We start from the raw sequence: 18,411 nt of genomic DNA, 5'->3' as shown, positions 1-18,411 counted from the left end.
TCTCTGGCTGGCTGGTTGGCTGACTGGATGGATAAATGGATGGATGGATCAGATGGATGGATGGATGGATGGATACCTGGCTGGCTGGATGGATGGATGGAATGATGGATGGATGAATGGATGGATGGATAGCTGGATCACATGGCTGGCTGGCTGGATCAGATGACTGGCTGGCTGGATCAGATGGCTGGCTGGCTGCATCAGATGGATGGATGGATGCATGGATGTATGGATTGATGGATCAGGTGACTGGATGGCAGGACGGATCAGATGGCTGGCTGGAAGTGGAAAAAAAGTCCAATTTTTGGACCAGGTGTCACATCCAGAGAATGACAGGGGACTGGGCTCTGGGACTCACCCAGGTGGAATGAGAGCTCTGGCTGGCTGGCTGGCTGGCTGGAAGTGGGAAAATGGCACAGTCCAAATTTTGGCCCGGTTGTCACATCCAGAGGTGTTGAGGCCAAGCGGCTGGACGACTGCAAGCTCTCGTTTTCAGGCTTGAGAGCCCGTTTCCCGCACTCTGGAGGATACGATCCGTACGGGTGGTAGCCAGAAAGGTGCCATCATATTACACAGACAATGTAGGGCAGAAATCGAACAAAGTCAGAAGCAGTCCAGCAACCCCCCAAAAAAAAAAAATAAAACAGGGAAACAAGGAAATACAAGGCAGGCAAAAACTGTGAAAAAAAAAACAGTCCAAAAATCCCAAACCAAAAACTAGGCAGTATAAAGTGTAGGCAGAAAACCAGGCAGAAGTATCACAGGGCAGGCAGAGACGAAACCAGAAACAGAGAGCAGAAACAGGATCAATGGTGAGATGAATTAGCAGGAGCACATTGCAGACTGAAAAGACCAAAACCAGTAGTGTGCATCATTTTTAATTATTTGTAATAAACCTTCCATCGCCACCTTACACATACACACACATAAACAGAGGGAGAGAGAAAGGATGCACATGTCCAGGAAAGCAGACACACACATGCATATGGACACATAACACACAAACACACCCCTAAAAAACAAAAAATAAAAAAGTACACTACCCCACATGAACTATACACATTTCCACTTACACATTTCGGTAATATTTCAGACACACACACACCCACACACACACACTCCCTATCTCTTACAGACACACAGACACACACAAATGTGTACACACACAGTCTCACACATACACACACAAACACACACACACACACACACACACGGTCTTTTACTCACACACCCCAGACACACACACACACACACATGCACACACAAACCACTTTTTTTTTTCATCATAAATGTGAAAATATGAAAACACACCCACACACACACACACACACATACAGAGGAAGAGAGGGGATGCACCCGTACAGGAAAGCAGGCACACAAACAAACAAACACACATACACACACACACACGCACAAAACACACACACACCTGCACTAAAACAGAAGCTTTAATAGATGTTTATCAGCAGATAAACCACTCTAACCGCTGTCTCTACACCACATACACTCTAACTGCACATTTCCTCTCACATACATTGAGCTTATTTTTATTTATTTGTCATAAAGAAATAAATCACACTGGATTTGGGGGAAAATATTGCTCTAATCACTGAGTTTACATTGAGGTGTGTATTTTGTATGGAGTGATTTGATCATTTTTATGCAGTGAATTTCAGCTAGAAGTAAGTGTGATGTAGAACAGTCCACATATCACTCACCTCTTTCAGTGAAGCTTAAAGCCATGTATCTGTGGTTGATCTCCTCATAGACTGCCTCAGGCTCAGACTTCACTTCAGTTCACATCATGAAAACATTTTCCACATTTTAATAATAAAATCTCATATTCAGAGTTAAGCTCATAATGAGGACTTAATACTGAAATGACACACATGGTAACTCCAGACATAAACACTATTCAGGAGTTGTGTTTGTGTTTTTATTCATGGGTTTAAATATTATGGGGTAGATTTGTGTGGTTTTGTATATTTTATTATTTTAGTAATAATAATAATAATAATAATAATAATAATAATAATAATAATAATAATAATAATAATAATAATAATAATAATAATTACTCTATAATAATATATTAAAATGTATTTACAGTATAAATGATAATATGAGAATGAGATTTTAAATAATATAATAATAAAATGTGTGAAAGTGTGGTACCTCTCCTGAGCACTCTGTTCTGGTAAAACAGTACCAGCAGAAGCACTAAGGCCAGGAAGAGCAGCGTTCCCAACACATAGAGAACCAGTGGAGGGAAGGATGGAGGTCCAGTTCTTACTGAGGTCAAAAACACAGAAGAGGATCTTGATACAACGCTGTGATCATAAATATTTAGAACTTAATGAACAGTAATAAATTTTATATTAAACAAATACACACCTGGTTTGGTGGTGGTGGTGGTGGTGGTGGTGGTAATGGGTGTAGCAGTGGACACAGTGGATATGTCTGTACTCACAGAAAGAAAAACACTTTGTCTCACAATAAAAATAAACTGTTACTCAATAAGGTTTATGACATGCTGATCAGTGTTTACAGTTCAGGGTCAGATCTCAATCAAACATCTAAGATTGTAAACGCTGTTACTACACAAATAATACCTCTTTTCTTTTGTAGTAATATAGAGAGGCAGCTACACCCGTGCTTTGTTAGTAACAGCATATAGCTCAGGAGTTATTGACTCGGGAAACTCCAACCTGTGAATATGTGGCCAACTTCCTGCTCCTTCAGTTCTCTCCAGCGCTGGAAAGCTGATCCTATATTAACACGTCCTACTTCTTGTCCTTATCGTAAGTCTTTCTTCTCTTTCTTTCTTTGTTTTTATCCTCCATGTCGATGTTAAAACCGCTTTCTGCTAATGTCACACATGCGCATTGAACACTCTCTCCGCCCATATCGACAAGACACGCCCCTTTCTGCTCATTGGCTAGACGTTTGTTTTGATTTTTGTTTGGTTTGGTGGCCCAACCCAGTTTTCTGCAGCATTTCTCAAATATCGGAGACCCCACCTTTAATAGTTTCTTTATTTGTGGGTGTTTACCTGAACAGGTGATGTAGAGCTGTTCCCCTGAGCTGCAGTTGACATGTTCAGCTTGTGCACTGCTGCAGTTCCTCAGATGTTCTTCACTCCCAGAGCAGCTGAAACCTGTTACACACATGTGTTTGTGTTCAGTGGTGGATGGAGAGGAGCGGTAGTTCAGCACAGAGCCACAGCCCAGCTGTCTGCAGAGCACAGACGCCACAGACTGACTCAAGGAGTCCAGGAGAACTCTCCTCCAGTCCTGTCTGAAATAAATCTCCACCTCCCCCTGACACTCGCTCCCTCCAGACAACTGCACTCGCCCCTCATAAAGCGCCACAGAGGATCCTGAAGCAAAAGAAGGTCATTTAAATATTGTAATGAACTCTGACTTTATTCAGTAACCTGGTGTATGTGATGTTAATATCTCACCATTACAGATGACTCCAGCATCATGTTTATGAGAGCATGCAGCTCGACTCCATGATGAGATGCCACATTGTGATAGGTGTGTCTCCTTCCCCTGACAATCAAACACATCAGCCCAGATGTGGTTACTCCCCTCCCCAAACCAGTCCACCTTCACCACAGCCACAGCACTCCCACAATCCAGCTGTGCACACAGAACATCTGCAGCTCTCATATCCCAGCTTACAGCACAAACTGTGCCCCACACACCGAGGTACAGGAGCTCCACTCGACCAGAACAGGAGTCCGGTCCGTTCACCAGCCGCACCTCTGTGTAACCTGAACAAATAGCCGAGAGCTCAGTGAAAGAGGAACATTAACACAGGAACCTTAAAGTTTGATTGACAGCTATGTGGTCTCTATTTAAACAGAAGTTACATCATGATACTTAACCAGAACATATTAATCCCACATCGTTGTCATGGGAGCAGGTTGAGTGTTTCAGTGAAGATGATGATGGACAGAAGCTAATCTCAGATTCGTTTCCTCTACACTGAAGCTCCTCTGTCCACACCTGACCCTCCCCTCGGCCAAAAGCAGCTGATCCCAGAACCTTCACAGGAATCCCACAGTCCAGCTCTCGACACACAACCTCTGCATCCTGCTGGTCAAAGTCAGCATCACACACTGTGGACCAGGAACCTCCATGAAGCACCTCCACTCTCCCAGAGCACAGGTGAGGACCAGCACTGAGTCTCGGCATTCTGTGACCTGTGTTTTATTTAATTGTGTAAATATTGTTTTCAACAAGACAGAACATAAATAAATCATTACAATGTTATCAAATATAGTTTAAATAAATATATTGTGTTTAAAATATACTTAGATAAACATCTCAATTTTAATAAAGTTTATTTATTGGCTAATTAAAATTAATCAATAATAATAATGTAACTAATAGTAATGTTTGTTCTAAACACAGAAGTTTACCTGAGCAGGTGACTCCAGCATCATGATCATGTCTACAGTAACGTTCCCCCCTCCCAGATGACCCACAGCTCTTCAGTGTCGACTCTGATCCTCTACAGCTCACATCAACCATCCAGATTGGTCCTGATCCTGGTCCAAAGTGACCGTATTGTGGTGCATTTACAGCCTCCCCACAGTGCAGCTCTCTACACACCACTGCAGCATCGTCCATATCCCAGTTAACACCACACACTGTTCCCCACTGTCCATCATGAAGAACCTCCACTCTCCCAGAACAGCGACTTCCACCATTCACCAACCTCACGTCTGAGAGACAGAGAGAAAGAGAGAGAGAAAGAGAGAGAGAGACAGAGAGAGAGAGAAAGAGAGAGAGAGAGAGAAAGAGAGGGAGAGAGAGAGAGATTTAAACTCTATTTTTCTCTCACACACACACACACACACACACACACACTCACTTACACACACACACACAAACACACACACTCACTTACACACACACTCACTTACACTCACACACACTCACACACACTCACTGACACACACACACACACACACACACACAAACACACACAAACACACTCACAATAAATCATGTCTAAACTCTAAACATTAATCTCTCTCTGATTTTATAAGTGAGGCCTCAGAACAAACCCTGAGGATGATGTGTGTACTCTCATGTACAGCTTTTTATATTCTATAAAGATAAAACACTTTCACTGTTTATAAAGTTACAATCACTCCAGGAAACTTTCTTCATGTCATGATTAAAACTGGTCCCTACTGTTAAAGTGAGAAGTGTGTGATGTTTTCGTGTGAATAATCAGTGGGAACTTACCAGCTGCTGTGAGTGTGAGTGTGGATGAGAGAAGAATTAAAGTCAGACAGATTTCCATCTCCCTCCTCGCTGTACACGATGTGTTCACCTCCACTCGCCCAGAGAGACTGAGAGAAGTGTATCCCCTCATTCAGCCCCCTACAGAGAGACAGACAGAGAGACAGACAGAGGGAGAGAGACGGCCGCCAATCACACGCACTGTTACCTTATTAGAAAGACGAGAGGAAATCATCACACAGCCTCAATAACAAATCAGATGAGGCATCTTTCACTTTCTCCATATATATCAAAATAACGTCAGAGCTGATGAACAGAGCTCCGCCTCCTGTCTCTGTGGTGTGTGACAGATGAACAGAGCTCCACCTCCTGTCTCTGTGGTGTGTGACTGATGAACAGAGCTCCGCCTCCCATCTCTGAGGTGTGTGACTGATGAACGGAGCTCCACCTCCTGTCTCTGAGGTGTGTGACTGATGAACAGAGCTCCACCTCCTGTCTCTGAGGTGTGTGACTGATGAACAGAGCTCCACCTCCTGTCTCTGAGGTGTGTGACTGATGAACAGAGCTCCACCTCCTGTCTCTGAGGTGTGTGACTGATGAACAGAGCTCCGCCTCCTGTCTCTGTGGTGTGTGACTGATGAACAGAGCTCTGCCTCCTGTCTCTGTGGTGTGTGACTGATGAACAGAGCTCCACCTCCTGTCTCTGATGAGAGTCGACCACATCACACACTGATGTCAGAGAGAGGAAACACTCGGCTGTCGTACAGCATTAATTCCTGACAGCTGCACAGAGCAGATACACACACTGATATACACACAGTAACTACATCAGTTACACATCCCTTCTACACACACACACACACACACACACACAAACACACACACACACACACACACACACACACACACACACACACACACACACACACACTTCTGTTGTGAATGACCTGCTGGGGGCGCTGTTAGGAAACTGCTGTATTATTATTATTAATAAATAATAAGTAATAAAGAATAAAATATACAAACCCACACAAATCTAACGCATAATATATATGGTCAAAATGGTTTCAAAACAATCTCCTGCCATTGAAAAATACCAGTCTGAAATTGTGCATCAACTTTTGTGCCTCTATAGTGATAATAATTCAAAATTACTGTATGTTTATTTTTTTACTAAAAAATGAGGCATTTCTGTAAATAAATAAGGTTTATTATACCGAATATATATTTGTAAAATATATGTTAATATGTTGGAAACAAGTTAGACTAAGAAAATAAAAAGGCTATCATATATACTTCATTTTTTATAAGCAGTCAAAACAGACAAGGTCAATTTGACTCAGCGCTCCTAATTTGTATAGGAGGACAATACAAGGGTTAAACATTTCCTGGAAACTTCCTGATTCATTACATCATTACAGTAAAATGATGGCAAAAAAATGTGTTGTTGGTTAGAAAAATATTTATACCTACAGTAGATAATCTAAATAATCTAAGCACCTTTCATAAGTATTTAATAAATAATTTCTACATTAAAAAATTAAATTTGTAGAAACTCCAGTACAATTAGTGTATTTTTATAAGGACATTAACAGGTAAGTTTTACTATGTATGTTGGAGAATCTGCTGTATTTCTCCTGGAAATCTACACAGACTATTTTATGTAACATTTCTAATATTTTTCATTTTTTGTATTTACTCTAAATTATAGTGTTCAGCAGATTAGTTTACAGAAACATCCTTTAAATATCATTATATTATTTAAAGCATTACAATTATTATTAAATTGTATTTAAAGTTAACCATACATGTATACAGTTGTATGAAATTTTGCACTTGACAAAATAGCATTTAAAATTTTTGAGGTATAAAGAGTTGTCTATAAATAAATAAATAAATAAATAAATAAATAAATAAATAAATAAATAAATAAATAATGATTATATGTGTTTTTTTCCTACCACTCTGTCAGGTTTAAAACCACAAGCTGTATTTACTTTATTTCATAGTTTCCTGAATTGTGTAACAAAAAGTGAATATTTCAGTTACATGGTGAAAAATGTAGCTTACTTAGTTGTGTAATGAAAATTCAGGGGTTTTAATGCACCAAAAAATGCATTGGTGACTTCAGCACTTAACACAATTAACACTTAACACGTAACACAATTAAGTTCTACTGTTGTTTTTTATCATTTAATTTCACCAAAAGTTGAAGTGATTTCTTATCATAATCCATCCTTTTTTCTGACCACTTGGAAGATGTTTCTCCACAAAGCTTCCAGGGTTTCTGGACCCAGGGTTAGTAGTTTCAGCTCCTTTGCCCTTTTCTTTGCTTGACACAGGCCAATAATTTGCCCCTTCTGAAACAGAGTAATGTCTTTCCCATGACCACAGGATCTGACTTCCCACTTGGTGGTTTAAGAAATGAGAAGCTGCTCACGGCTTCAGTTCGTATTAAATAACCTGTTAGCAGCTGAAACATATTAATCACTGCAGTAATAATTCAGTGGAAAGCTCTTACCTGTTTCATTCTTTTCATTCATTCATTCATGTTTAATTAATTAATTTCTATTTAAAATTAAGGTGGTGATTTTTTTGCCAGGCTGTATATAAATAAATATAATTCACGTTTATAAATCTGAATTTAAATATCTGGTGTTTATAGTCACTCAGTCTTTAACTGTCACTCCCACTTTACACAATGGTTGTGTGAGTGTGTGTGTGTGTGTGTGTGTGTGTGTGTGTGTGTGTGTGTGTGTGTGTGTGTGTGTGTGTGTGTGTGTGTGTATGTGTGTGTGTGTGTGTGTGTATACACACACTGCTGCAGTACTCACCTTGAACTCTTACTGATGCTGATGGTCTATAAGTGTTTTTTAAACTTTCCGTAGCCTCTAATAACGTTGAATCTAATCTAATCTAAAGTAATATATTCCTCTGTCACTCTCACTGGTGTTGTAGAAGATGGTGGTGCAGTTCTTCATGAGGAGATCTCCTATAATTTCACCTTCAATCTTGTTCTCTGTATTTACATTAGAGTTAAAGACTTTGTTACTGACATCAGTGCCATATTTTAACCAGATTCCTGTAGGATCTCCCCGGAGGTCTACGTTATATTGTTCTTCAATCTGAAAACTGCAGGGTATGAGAACACAGAGTCCTCTCAGAGCTTCTACACTCTCTGGTAGACTGATGGAGAATTCTCTACACAAAACAGCTGCAAACACACAATAACACACACACACACACACACACAGATGCACACACACACACACACACACACAATAACACACACACACACTCACACACAATAACAAACACACAATAACACACACACACACACACGCACACAATAACACACACACACACACACACACACGCACACAATAACACACACACACACACACAATAACACACACACAATAACAAACACACAATAACACACACACACACAATAACACACACGTGCCCACACACAATAACAAACTATCAGTAACAAAACACCAGGAAGCAGTTTGGGGTTCGGTGCCTTGCTCAAGGGCATCTCAGTCGTGGTATTGCCTTAATTAGAATTAGAATGTGTGCTCCTTTTAAATGTGAGCCTTCATTTCATTGTACAATGACAATAAATTATTCTATGCTATTGATGAGATAAACTGATTTTAGGAGTGATATTACACTTAAACAAATCTCCCAAAATATTCATTATTAGACAGTTTTAAAACAAAGTCCTTAATAAATGTATAATTTACATTTATTGGGCTTATTCAAGTTTATTTATTTAAGTTGTGTTATATTTGGTAACATAATTAACCATAACTTAAATACTAAAAAATAATAAATAAATATTTTTGATGAACATTTTGGTTTATTTTGGTTGATTTAGTTGGTTATTCATGCAGTCACCAGCATATGGTGGCGTGAGCAGGCAGAGGATCGATTTCAGCTAGTAATGACATGTCTCGAGACTAAGAACCAGTAAGAGCTGCGACTGCATTACAGAATGACACCAAACTGATTCAGTTTAACACATTTATTATTAGGTCACACATTAATTACTGAAACAAACAAAAAACAGAAAACAAACAATGCTGATTTTATCTCTGGGTTCAGGAAAGTTCACCTGGAGAACATACACAAATAGATTTAATGATGTAGTGCAATAATACACAATAATCCTTATCCAGAGTAGCATAATATCCATGTTATACCCAAAGGGAAGATAGCAAAGAGAAAAAACTTAGTATTGGAAATAACTCTGTGCTGCAACTGGACATGTCTTGTGTGCATTACTACATCAGTCCATCTGAGGGATGTTCTACAATAAAAGCATGTTTAACTTTCATCCATTTAAATTTCACAAAGCAAGCAGGAGGTTTTTAACAGAGTAAATACAATCATAACACATACACAAAGTCTAAACAATGTGTTAAACACTAAACACATACATGACACGAAACACTAACACGGACCACAGCACACAGAGTCTCCAGCTCAGAACCGGGTCTAACAGAACCGGGTCTCAAAGTGGTCTTTTTTGCCATAGACACCCATTATAATGTTTAGAGGTTTCGGTAGATTAGAGGTAGATGTTTAGAGGTTTACAACTCAGCAAGCTTTCTAGCTATCTAACTCAAACTCAGCCAGCTTCTTTAGGGTGATACTCTGGACATAGGTTTAAATTGGTGGACCGACTGGCCTTTCAGTTTTCCCACAGCCTCCAGTATATGCAAAATCAAAAAAGTTCCACAACAATGACGTGATATATCGAAACACTCAGCACAATAAGGTGAATTGTGACACAGGTATTCAGGTATGAACTCATAGCATGTGTGTGTGTGGGTGTATATATATATGTGTGTGTGTATATGTGTGTGTTAGTGAGTGTTTGTTCAATTCAATTCAATTCAAGTTTATTTGTATAGCGCTTTTTACAATAGACATTGTCTCAAAGCAGCTTTACAGAACATAAACACAGAGCAGAAGGTAAACATAATTAATGATAAAGGAATTAACGAATAATAAAAGAAATAAGAATTAACAGAATAATAATTCTAGATTATTATTAGATGTATATAGTTCACAATGTGTATGTATTTATTCCCCTATGAGCAAGTCTGAGGTGACTCAGGCAGCAGTGGCAAGGAAAAACTGCCTTAAATTGGTAAAGGAAGAAACCTTGAGAGGAACCGGACTCAAGGGGGAACCCATCCTCATATGGGTGACACTGGGGGTGTGATTGTAATATACAGTCAGTTAAATGTTGTATTGGTGTGAGGTTCAAGGACTTCTGATCTCCTGAGTACCACAGAGTCTAACTGGAGATGTCTCAGGATTCTTAGAGTCGGCCTCGGCTCAGTGAACGTCCAAAGGCTTCGTCCCACAGAGGACGTTGGTAGCTGGTACAGTGTCTGGATGCCTCGGGATGGGTACAAAGAGAGAAGCAGTGGAAAGGGATTAACATATCTGCTGTTCATAAAAATGTGCTGGTCTGATGTACTGGTGCATGATATTATGGGATGTATTATGTGTACGCCTGACTAAAGAGATGAGTTTTTAATCTACATTTAAACTGGGAAAGTGTGTCTGAGCCCCGAACACTATCAGGAAGACTATTCCAAAGTTTGGGAGCTAAATAAGAAAACGCTCTACCACCTTTAGTAGACTTAGATATTCTGGGAACTACCAAAAGTCCTGAGTTTTGTGATCTCAGAGAGCGTGAAGGATTGTAACGTGTTAGAAGACTAGTTAGATACATGGGAGCTAAACCATTAAGAGCCTTGTACGTAAGTAGCAGCAGTTTGTAGTCAATTCTATACTTAACAGGGAGCCAGTGTAGAGATGATAAAATTGGGGTTAAAGGTCATACTTTCTTGTCCTAGTGAGAACTCTGGCAGCTGCATTTTGGACTAACTGTAACCTATTTATTAAAGATGCAGGACAACCACCTAGTAATGCATTACAATAGTCCAGTCTAGAGGTCATGAACGCATGAACTAGCTTCTCAGCATCAGATACAGACAGGATGTTTCTCAGCTTGGCAATGATTCTAAGGTGGAAGAAGGCTGTTTTGGTAGTATGAGCGTTTGTGTGTTTGTGTGTGTGTGTTAGTGAGTGATTGTGTGTGCGTGTGTGTGTGTGTATGTGTGTGTGTGTTAGTGAGTGTTTGCGTGTGTGTGAGTGTGTGTGTGTTAGTGAGTGTGTGCTTATGTGTGTGTGTGTTTGGGTATTCTTCAAAAGTATTGGCACCCTAGCATACCGGGCTTTGGGAATACTTGCTCTGACAAGCCAACATTAAATTTTGGAAGAGCTGTAAAGGTAACAGATCATGAAATTGCTACTGGAGGGAACAATTGTCAATCAAAAGGAGGGTGTTCCAAATAGAATGGAGAGCCATCATTGGCTTCTTAGCTGTCTATCTCTGCACCACGGGCAACGAGTGGCTCATGAGAGGGCTTGTTTGATTCGTTAGACTCTGGACTACAAATCTGAATAAAGTTTAGTTTTATAAGCCTCCAATGAGAAGTGAGAGCGAAAAGAATGGACGGAAGTGAACTACTGTTTACAGTTTTCGGTCAGAAACATAATTATTGTGAGGCGAGCAAAGCGTTTTGGATTAAAAGGCTTGAATATTCAATTTTCTTGGACACTTGCGGATTTCTGAAAAATATTTGTTTTGGAAAATATTACGCCAGTGAAGAAAGGAAAGAGTTTAATGGTAAGTAAACAAACTGAACTAGCACCCCCTAGTTCAGGTGACTATCAACTTTATTACATTTTTATGACTGCTATAAATCATATTATGCTTTGTGTGTGGGATTAGTAAAATCCTGAGAGTCTAAGCTTTCAAACAATGTATAACATGACCATGTATTTAGAGGATTTAATGCTTAAAAGTTACAATGAATTTGATGCAGCCTCATCTCCTAGCTGTGGTGGCGTGTGGACGGCAAGGTGATCACAGAACTGTTAACCACAGGAATATACCACACAGTATCATCATTACTGAAGCTCCAGCAGCAGCACCAATCAGCACAGAGGAAACATCTACAACTGAACACAAAATAATTAAACACAGAGAATGGAATTCAATGAGAATTAACTCAGAATTAAAAATGTAAAATAAACTGCTAGTAAATTTTTTGCATTTTATTAGCAACACACATAATATTGTCTGGACCAATGTCATATATATTATTAACATGACGGGAATATGGCTCTAGGGACAAGGCATGTCACCTCGCTGGGGTGGAAGGAGCCTGAGCTGGTGCGGGGGGTTGAGAGATATCGACTAGAGATAGTTGGGCTCGACTCCATGCACAGCTTGGGCTCTGGAACCCAACTCCTCGAGAGAGGCTGGACTCTCTACTACTCTGGAGTTGCCCGTGGTGAGAGGCGGCAGGCTAGTGTGGGCTTGCTCATAGCCCCTCAGCTCAGCAGCCATGTGTTGGAGTTCACCGCGGTGAACGAGAGGATCGTTTCTTTGCACCTTCGGGTCGGGGAGAGGTCTCTCACTGTTATTTGTGCTTATGGGCCAAATGGCAGTGTAGAGTACCCGACCTTCTTGGCGTCTCCGGGAGGGGTGCTAGAAAGTGCTCCGACCGGGGACTCCGTCGTTCTACTGGGGGACTTCAACGCTCATGTGGGCAGCGACAGTGACACCTGGAGGGGCGTGATTGGGAGGAACGGCCCCCCCGACCTGAACCCGAGTGGGGTTCTCTTATTGGACTTCTGTGCTAGTCACAGTTTATCCATAACAAACACCATGTTCAAGCATAAGGGTGTCCATCAGTACACATGGCACCAGAGGAGTCAGCTGAGCTGGCTTGGGCATCTGTTCCGGATGCCGCCTGGACTGATACAACTCAGAGACACTGAACTGCCCAAAAGTACTGAATCAGATGGAGACACTGATACTGATGTGTTTCTAGGACCATCTGAAAGAGGAGGAACAGGATTTAGGAGACTCCAAAAAGCATTAAAGGTCTACTGAATGTGACTTGATTAAGATTAAACCCTTACACAGAACATGTAGAGTACGAGAGCTCTGTACTGATTTGTTATGGTTCTGGAGCTGGTAGGTGGCAGTGCAGGTGAAATCGAGTCCATGATGCAGGAGAGTAACGTTGAAGTTCAGCTTTGAGGAGCTGAAGCTGGTGTTGTGGTTCTGCTCCTGTCTTCTCTCCCCAGGCAGGAAGCTCCATGTAATAATAGGGGGTTTGAAGGGACATGGAGTTCGAGCAGAGCAAATGAGACTCAGTGAAGTTACCTACACCACCTCATTGTGGTCCTCCACCTCCCCCTGATCCTCCTTATACAGTGTTATTGAGGGTCTGATTGGAGATGCTGAGATAAACACACACTATCACATTAGAGATGAGTTTTAAATGTGTTCCAGTGCATCATTAATGTAATTACAGTGTACACACACACACACACACACACACACACACACACACACACACTGCTGCAGTACTCACCTCGAACTCTTACTGATACTGATGTTGTATAAGTGTTTTTTAGACGTCCCAAAGCCTCTAATCTAAAGTAATATGTTCCTCTGTCACTCTGTCTGATGTTGTAGAAGATGGTGGTGCAGTTCTTCATGAGGAGATCTCCAATAATTTCACCTTCAATCTTGTTCTCTGTAGCTTCTTTAGAGTTAAAGACTTTGTTATTCTCAGTATTAATGCCATCTTTTAACCAGATTCCTGTAGGAGCTCCCCAGAGGTCTACGTCATATTGTTCTGTAATCTGAAAACTGCAGGGTATGAGAACACAGAGTCCTCTCAGAGCTTCTACACTCTCTGGTAGACTGATGGAGAATTCTCTAGACAAAACAGCTGCAAACACACAATAACACACACACACACACACACACACACACACACAATAACACACACACACACACACACACACACAAACAATAACACACAGCATTAAGTCATTACTACAGTAACACACTGATTATCTAGCCATATTTACATGATCTCACAAATTAGATTAGATTCTACACAAACCTTGAAATAGAGAGTAAATGATGATGAGCTTCTTCACTGATTTCATTTCTCTGTTCATGAAAGATTCATCTGGAGAAGAGACAAATATAATGAGAAATAATCTCAGACAGTAAAGTACAGATCATGTAATCAAAATAACACGGTTAGTACATGTGTATACAATGTGTGTATATTACAGTGTGTGTATATTACAGTGTGTGTATATTACAGTGTGTGTATTACAGTGTGTGTATATTACAGTGTGTATATTACAGTGTGTGTATATTACAGTGTGTGTATTACAGTGTGTATATTACAGTGTTTATATTACAGTGTGTATATTACAGTGTTTATATTACAGTGTGTATATTACAGTGTGTGTAGATTACAGTGTGTGTATATTACAGTGTGTATATTACAGTGTGTGTATATTACAGTGTTTATATTACAGTGTGTATATTACAGTGTGTGTATATTACAGTGTGTGTATATTACAGTGTGTATATTACAGTGTGTATATTACAGTGTGTATATTACAGTGTGTGTATATTACAGTGTGTATATTACAGTGTGTGTATATTACAGTGTGTATATTACAGTGTGTGTATTACAGTGTGTGTATTACAGTATGTGTATATTACAGTGTGTATATTACAGTGTGTGTATTACAGTGTGTGTATATTACAGTGTGTGTATTACAGTGTGTGTATTACAGTGTGTGTATTACAGTGTGTGTATATTACATGTGTGTATATTACAGTGTGTATATTACAGTGCGTGTATTACAGTGTGTATATTACAGTGTGTATATTACAGTGGGTGTATTACAGTGTGTGTATTACAGTGTGTGTATTACAGTGTGTATATTACAGTGTGTGTATTACAGTGCGTGTATTACAGTGTGTATATTACAGTGTGTATATTACAGTGTGTGTATATTACAGTGTGTATATTACAGTGTGTGTATATTACAGTGTGTATATTACAGTATGTGTACATTACAATGTGTGTATGTATTACTGTGTGTGTGTGTGTGTATTACTGTGTGTGTGTGTGTGTGTACATTACAGTGTGTGTGTGTGTGCGTGTACATTACAGTGCGTGTGTGTGTGTACATTACAGTGTGTGTGTGTGTACATTACTGTGTGTGTGTGTACAATTCAGTGTGTGTGTGTGTGTGTGTACATTACAGTGTGTGTGTGTGTGTGTGTGTAAATTACTGTGTGTGTGTGTGTGTGTGTGTACAATTCAGTGTGTGTGTGTGTGTGTGTGTGTGTGTGTGTGTGTGTGTGTGTGCGTGTGTTTGTACATTACAGTGTGTGTGTGTGTGTGTGTGTGTGTGTGTGTGTGTACATTACAGTGTGTATGTGTGTGTGTACATTTTTGACTATATACAGTGTCTATTTATTACAATGTGTGTGTGTATTACAGTGTGTGTGTGCATTACCGTGTGTGTGTACATTACCGTGTGTGTGTGTGTACATTACCATGTGTGTGTACATTACCATGTGTGTATACAGTGTGTTTATATTTTGTGCGTATATTACAGTGTGTGTATACAATGAGTGTAAACAGTGAGTATATTGTTTGTGTAATAGTGTGTATATATATTGTGTGTATACAGTGTGTGTGTATTGTGTGTGTATATAGTGTGTATACAGAGTGCATATATTACAGTGTCTGTATAGTACAGTGTGTGTGTATTGTGTGTGTATACAGTGTGTGTACAGTGTGTGTGTATTGTGTGTGTACAGTTTGTGTAGTTACTATAAACTTCAACATTTGAGACACAGCACTGTTTTAATATACACATGTTGGATATTTACTATTTTCTCACCATTGTCATAGCTGAAATTGTCCCACCTCAGACTACAACATACACACACACACACACACACACACACGCACACACACACACACACACACACACACACACACACACACGCACACTGTACTATACAGACACTGTAATATATGCACTCTGTATACACATACAATATATACACACTTTATACACACACTGTATACACACACTATACACACTGTATACACACAATATACACACACTACACACTTGTTCAGTCATATTTCCTGATTCCAGTTTTGATCCTTTCATGTCTTTGTTGTTCTTCTCTTACTTTTTATTCATCTGTTTATCATCTTTTCTGCCTTTTGATGTAAGAATTAAAAACTGTGATCCTTACCTAAATGTGTTCCCAATGTCCAGGTCTCAGAATTAGTGTGAGCACAAAACTGCTGATCTTCCTCTTACACACACTTACACACACTTACACACACTTACACAATCCCACAAACACCCACAATCACACACACACAACTTCCTTAGTTTGTCTGTATACTTACAGTTTCTTAGATTTCTGTCATTTGACAGTCTCCTTTATCTAGAGCCAATTTTACAACATTTATAAAACTCAGCTACTATTTATTCTGTTTATTCTGTTTACTTTTTATTTATCTGTTTTATTTGTTTTTCAGAGTTTAATTACATTGTACAGTGAATAAAATTATAAACATTTAATCATTCTGACTGTGGCAGTGCTGCCCCCTATAGGACAAGGGCTTTAATTAAATTCATTTTCATTTACACTAACACTTTTAACACTAGACATCAGTTACAGTCTCCAAACTCGGACCATTGATTTACAAATGGAGTCATGAGAGAAGCTCAGAGTCCCTTTTTTATTTTGTAATGTTGTTCCCTCATGTGATGCCAATTTCCTCCCTTGTGTCATGTCTGATTGTGTGTGTGTGCGTGAGTGTGTGTGTGTGTGTGTGTTAGTGTTTGTGAGTGTGTGTATGTGTGCGTGGGTTTGTGAGTGTGTGTGTGTGAGTGTGTGTGCATGTGCATTAGTGTGTGTGTGTGTGTGTGTGTGTGTCTGTGTGTCTGTGTGTACATGAGTGTGTGTGAGTGTGTTCATGGGTTTTTGAGCATGTGTGTGAGTGTGTGTGTGTGGGGGGGGTGTGTGCATGCATTAGTGTGTGTTTCTGTATCTGTGCATTTGTGTGTGTGTGCAAGTGTGTGCAAGTGTGAGTGTGTGTGTGAGTGTGTGTGTGTGTGTGTGTGTGTGTGTGTGTGTGTGTGTGTGTGTGTGTGTGTGTGTGTGTGTGGCGCTGTAACATCATTAATTACACCTGGTTTCCGTCACCTGACTAGTAAATAGTGTGTATTTGTACCTTGACCCTCATCACCAGATGTTCCTGCTACAAGTACAGAAACTCATCAGGCTCATTCATGTTAATCTTATGTTGTTGTCAGATGTTCCTCATGTTTGTCTTATTGCTTTTTCCTGTGACTGATCATTTAAACCTCACACTGCTTACCTGAGTTTAAACACCTGTCTCAACAAACACACCATACCTCCTTTAGCACAAACTACAATTCAGCTTCATTTCCTTCAAAACCCATATGATGTATACACACACACACACACATGTACAAACACACAAACACACACACTAATTCACACACACACACACACACACACACACACACACACACACACACACACACACACACACACACACATAACAGAAAAAGAGAGTAAACTAAAAATAAATTTATAAGACTTATAACAAGATTTCACTCTTTTACAAAAACTAATTAATTGATTTTATTGTGTTCTGAACATTAAAATAAAACATCATAATAACTCATATTTGTATTTATATAAATTATATATTTTTTTAATATTGCTTCACAAAAATAATGACACAATATACAATACTCACTCACTCACTCACTCACTCATGGACTAACATATGAACACAGGTCAGTTTTTTAAAGTAAGAAATAAGTTTATACAATAAAATAGATCATCATTTGCAGGTAAAATGAGTTTATGCTTTATTTTTAATATAACAAGCTGCATTTTGATTCTTACAGTTTTTTTCAGCTGCTAACGAGCATTGTTCAATACTGAAACCACATTTTCAAAACTCTTCACACAGTCAGCATTACCAGCATGAATGTGTGCAAAACAGTTAATCTCACCTACAGAACTCACTCAGACCAACAAACACTGGCAACAATTCTCATTCAGAAAACACACATTTCATTCACAACACACTGACCTAAAAAACACTAACAACAGGAAGCATTACATAATTGATGAACTTTTCTTATTTAAAGTTGA

At 39.4% G+C, this 18,411-nt stretch overlaps 1 protein-coding gene and 1 long non-coding RNA gene across 5 annotated transcripts in view; one reads left to right on the top strand and one right to left on the bottom strand.

Moving 5' to 3' along the window:
* The window catches only part of LOC113650187 (B-cell receptor CD22-like), a 1,781,460-nt gene that overhangs the window by 1,531,351 nt on the left and 231,698 nt on the right, over positions 1 to 18,411 (top strand). The window lies entirely within an intron of this gene.
* On the bottom strand, positions 8,300 to 16,521 carry LOC125139600. The gene is made up of 3 exons (XR_007138630.1): positions 16,462 to 16,521; positions 14,279 to 14,347; positions 8,300 to 8,475 (listed from the first exon to the last, which is right to left on the bottom strand). It is a non-coding gene; the product is annotated as an uncharacterized LOC125139600 (long non-coding RNA).

This window comes from Tachysurus fulvidraco, chromosome 19 (assembly GCF_022655615.1).
Source record: "Tachysurus fulvidraco isolate hzauxx_2018 chromosome 19, HZAU_PFXX_2.0, whole genome shotgun sequence".
In the NCBI taxonomy this organism is placed as follows: Eukaryota; Metazoa; Chordata; class Actinopteri; order Siluriformes; family Bagridae; genus Tachysurus; species Tachysurus fulvidraco.
Note: the sequence above shows the minus strand (reverse complement) of the source record. Positions and strands in the feature narration are given on the sequence as shown.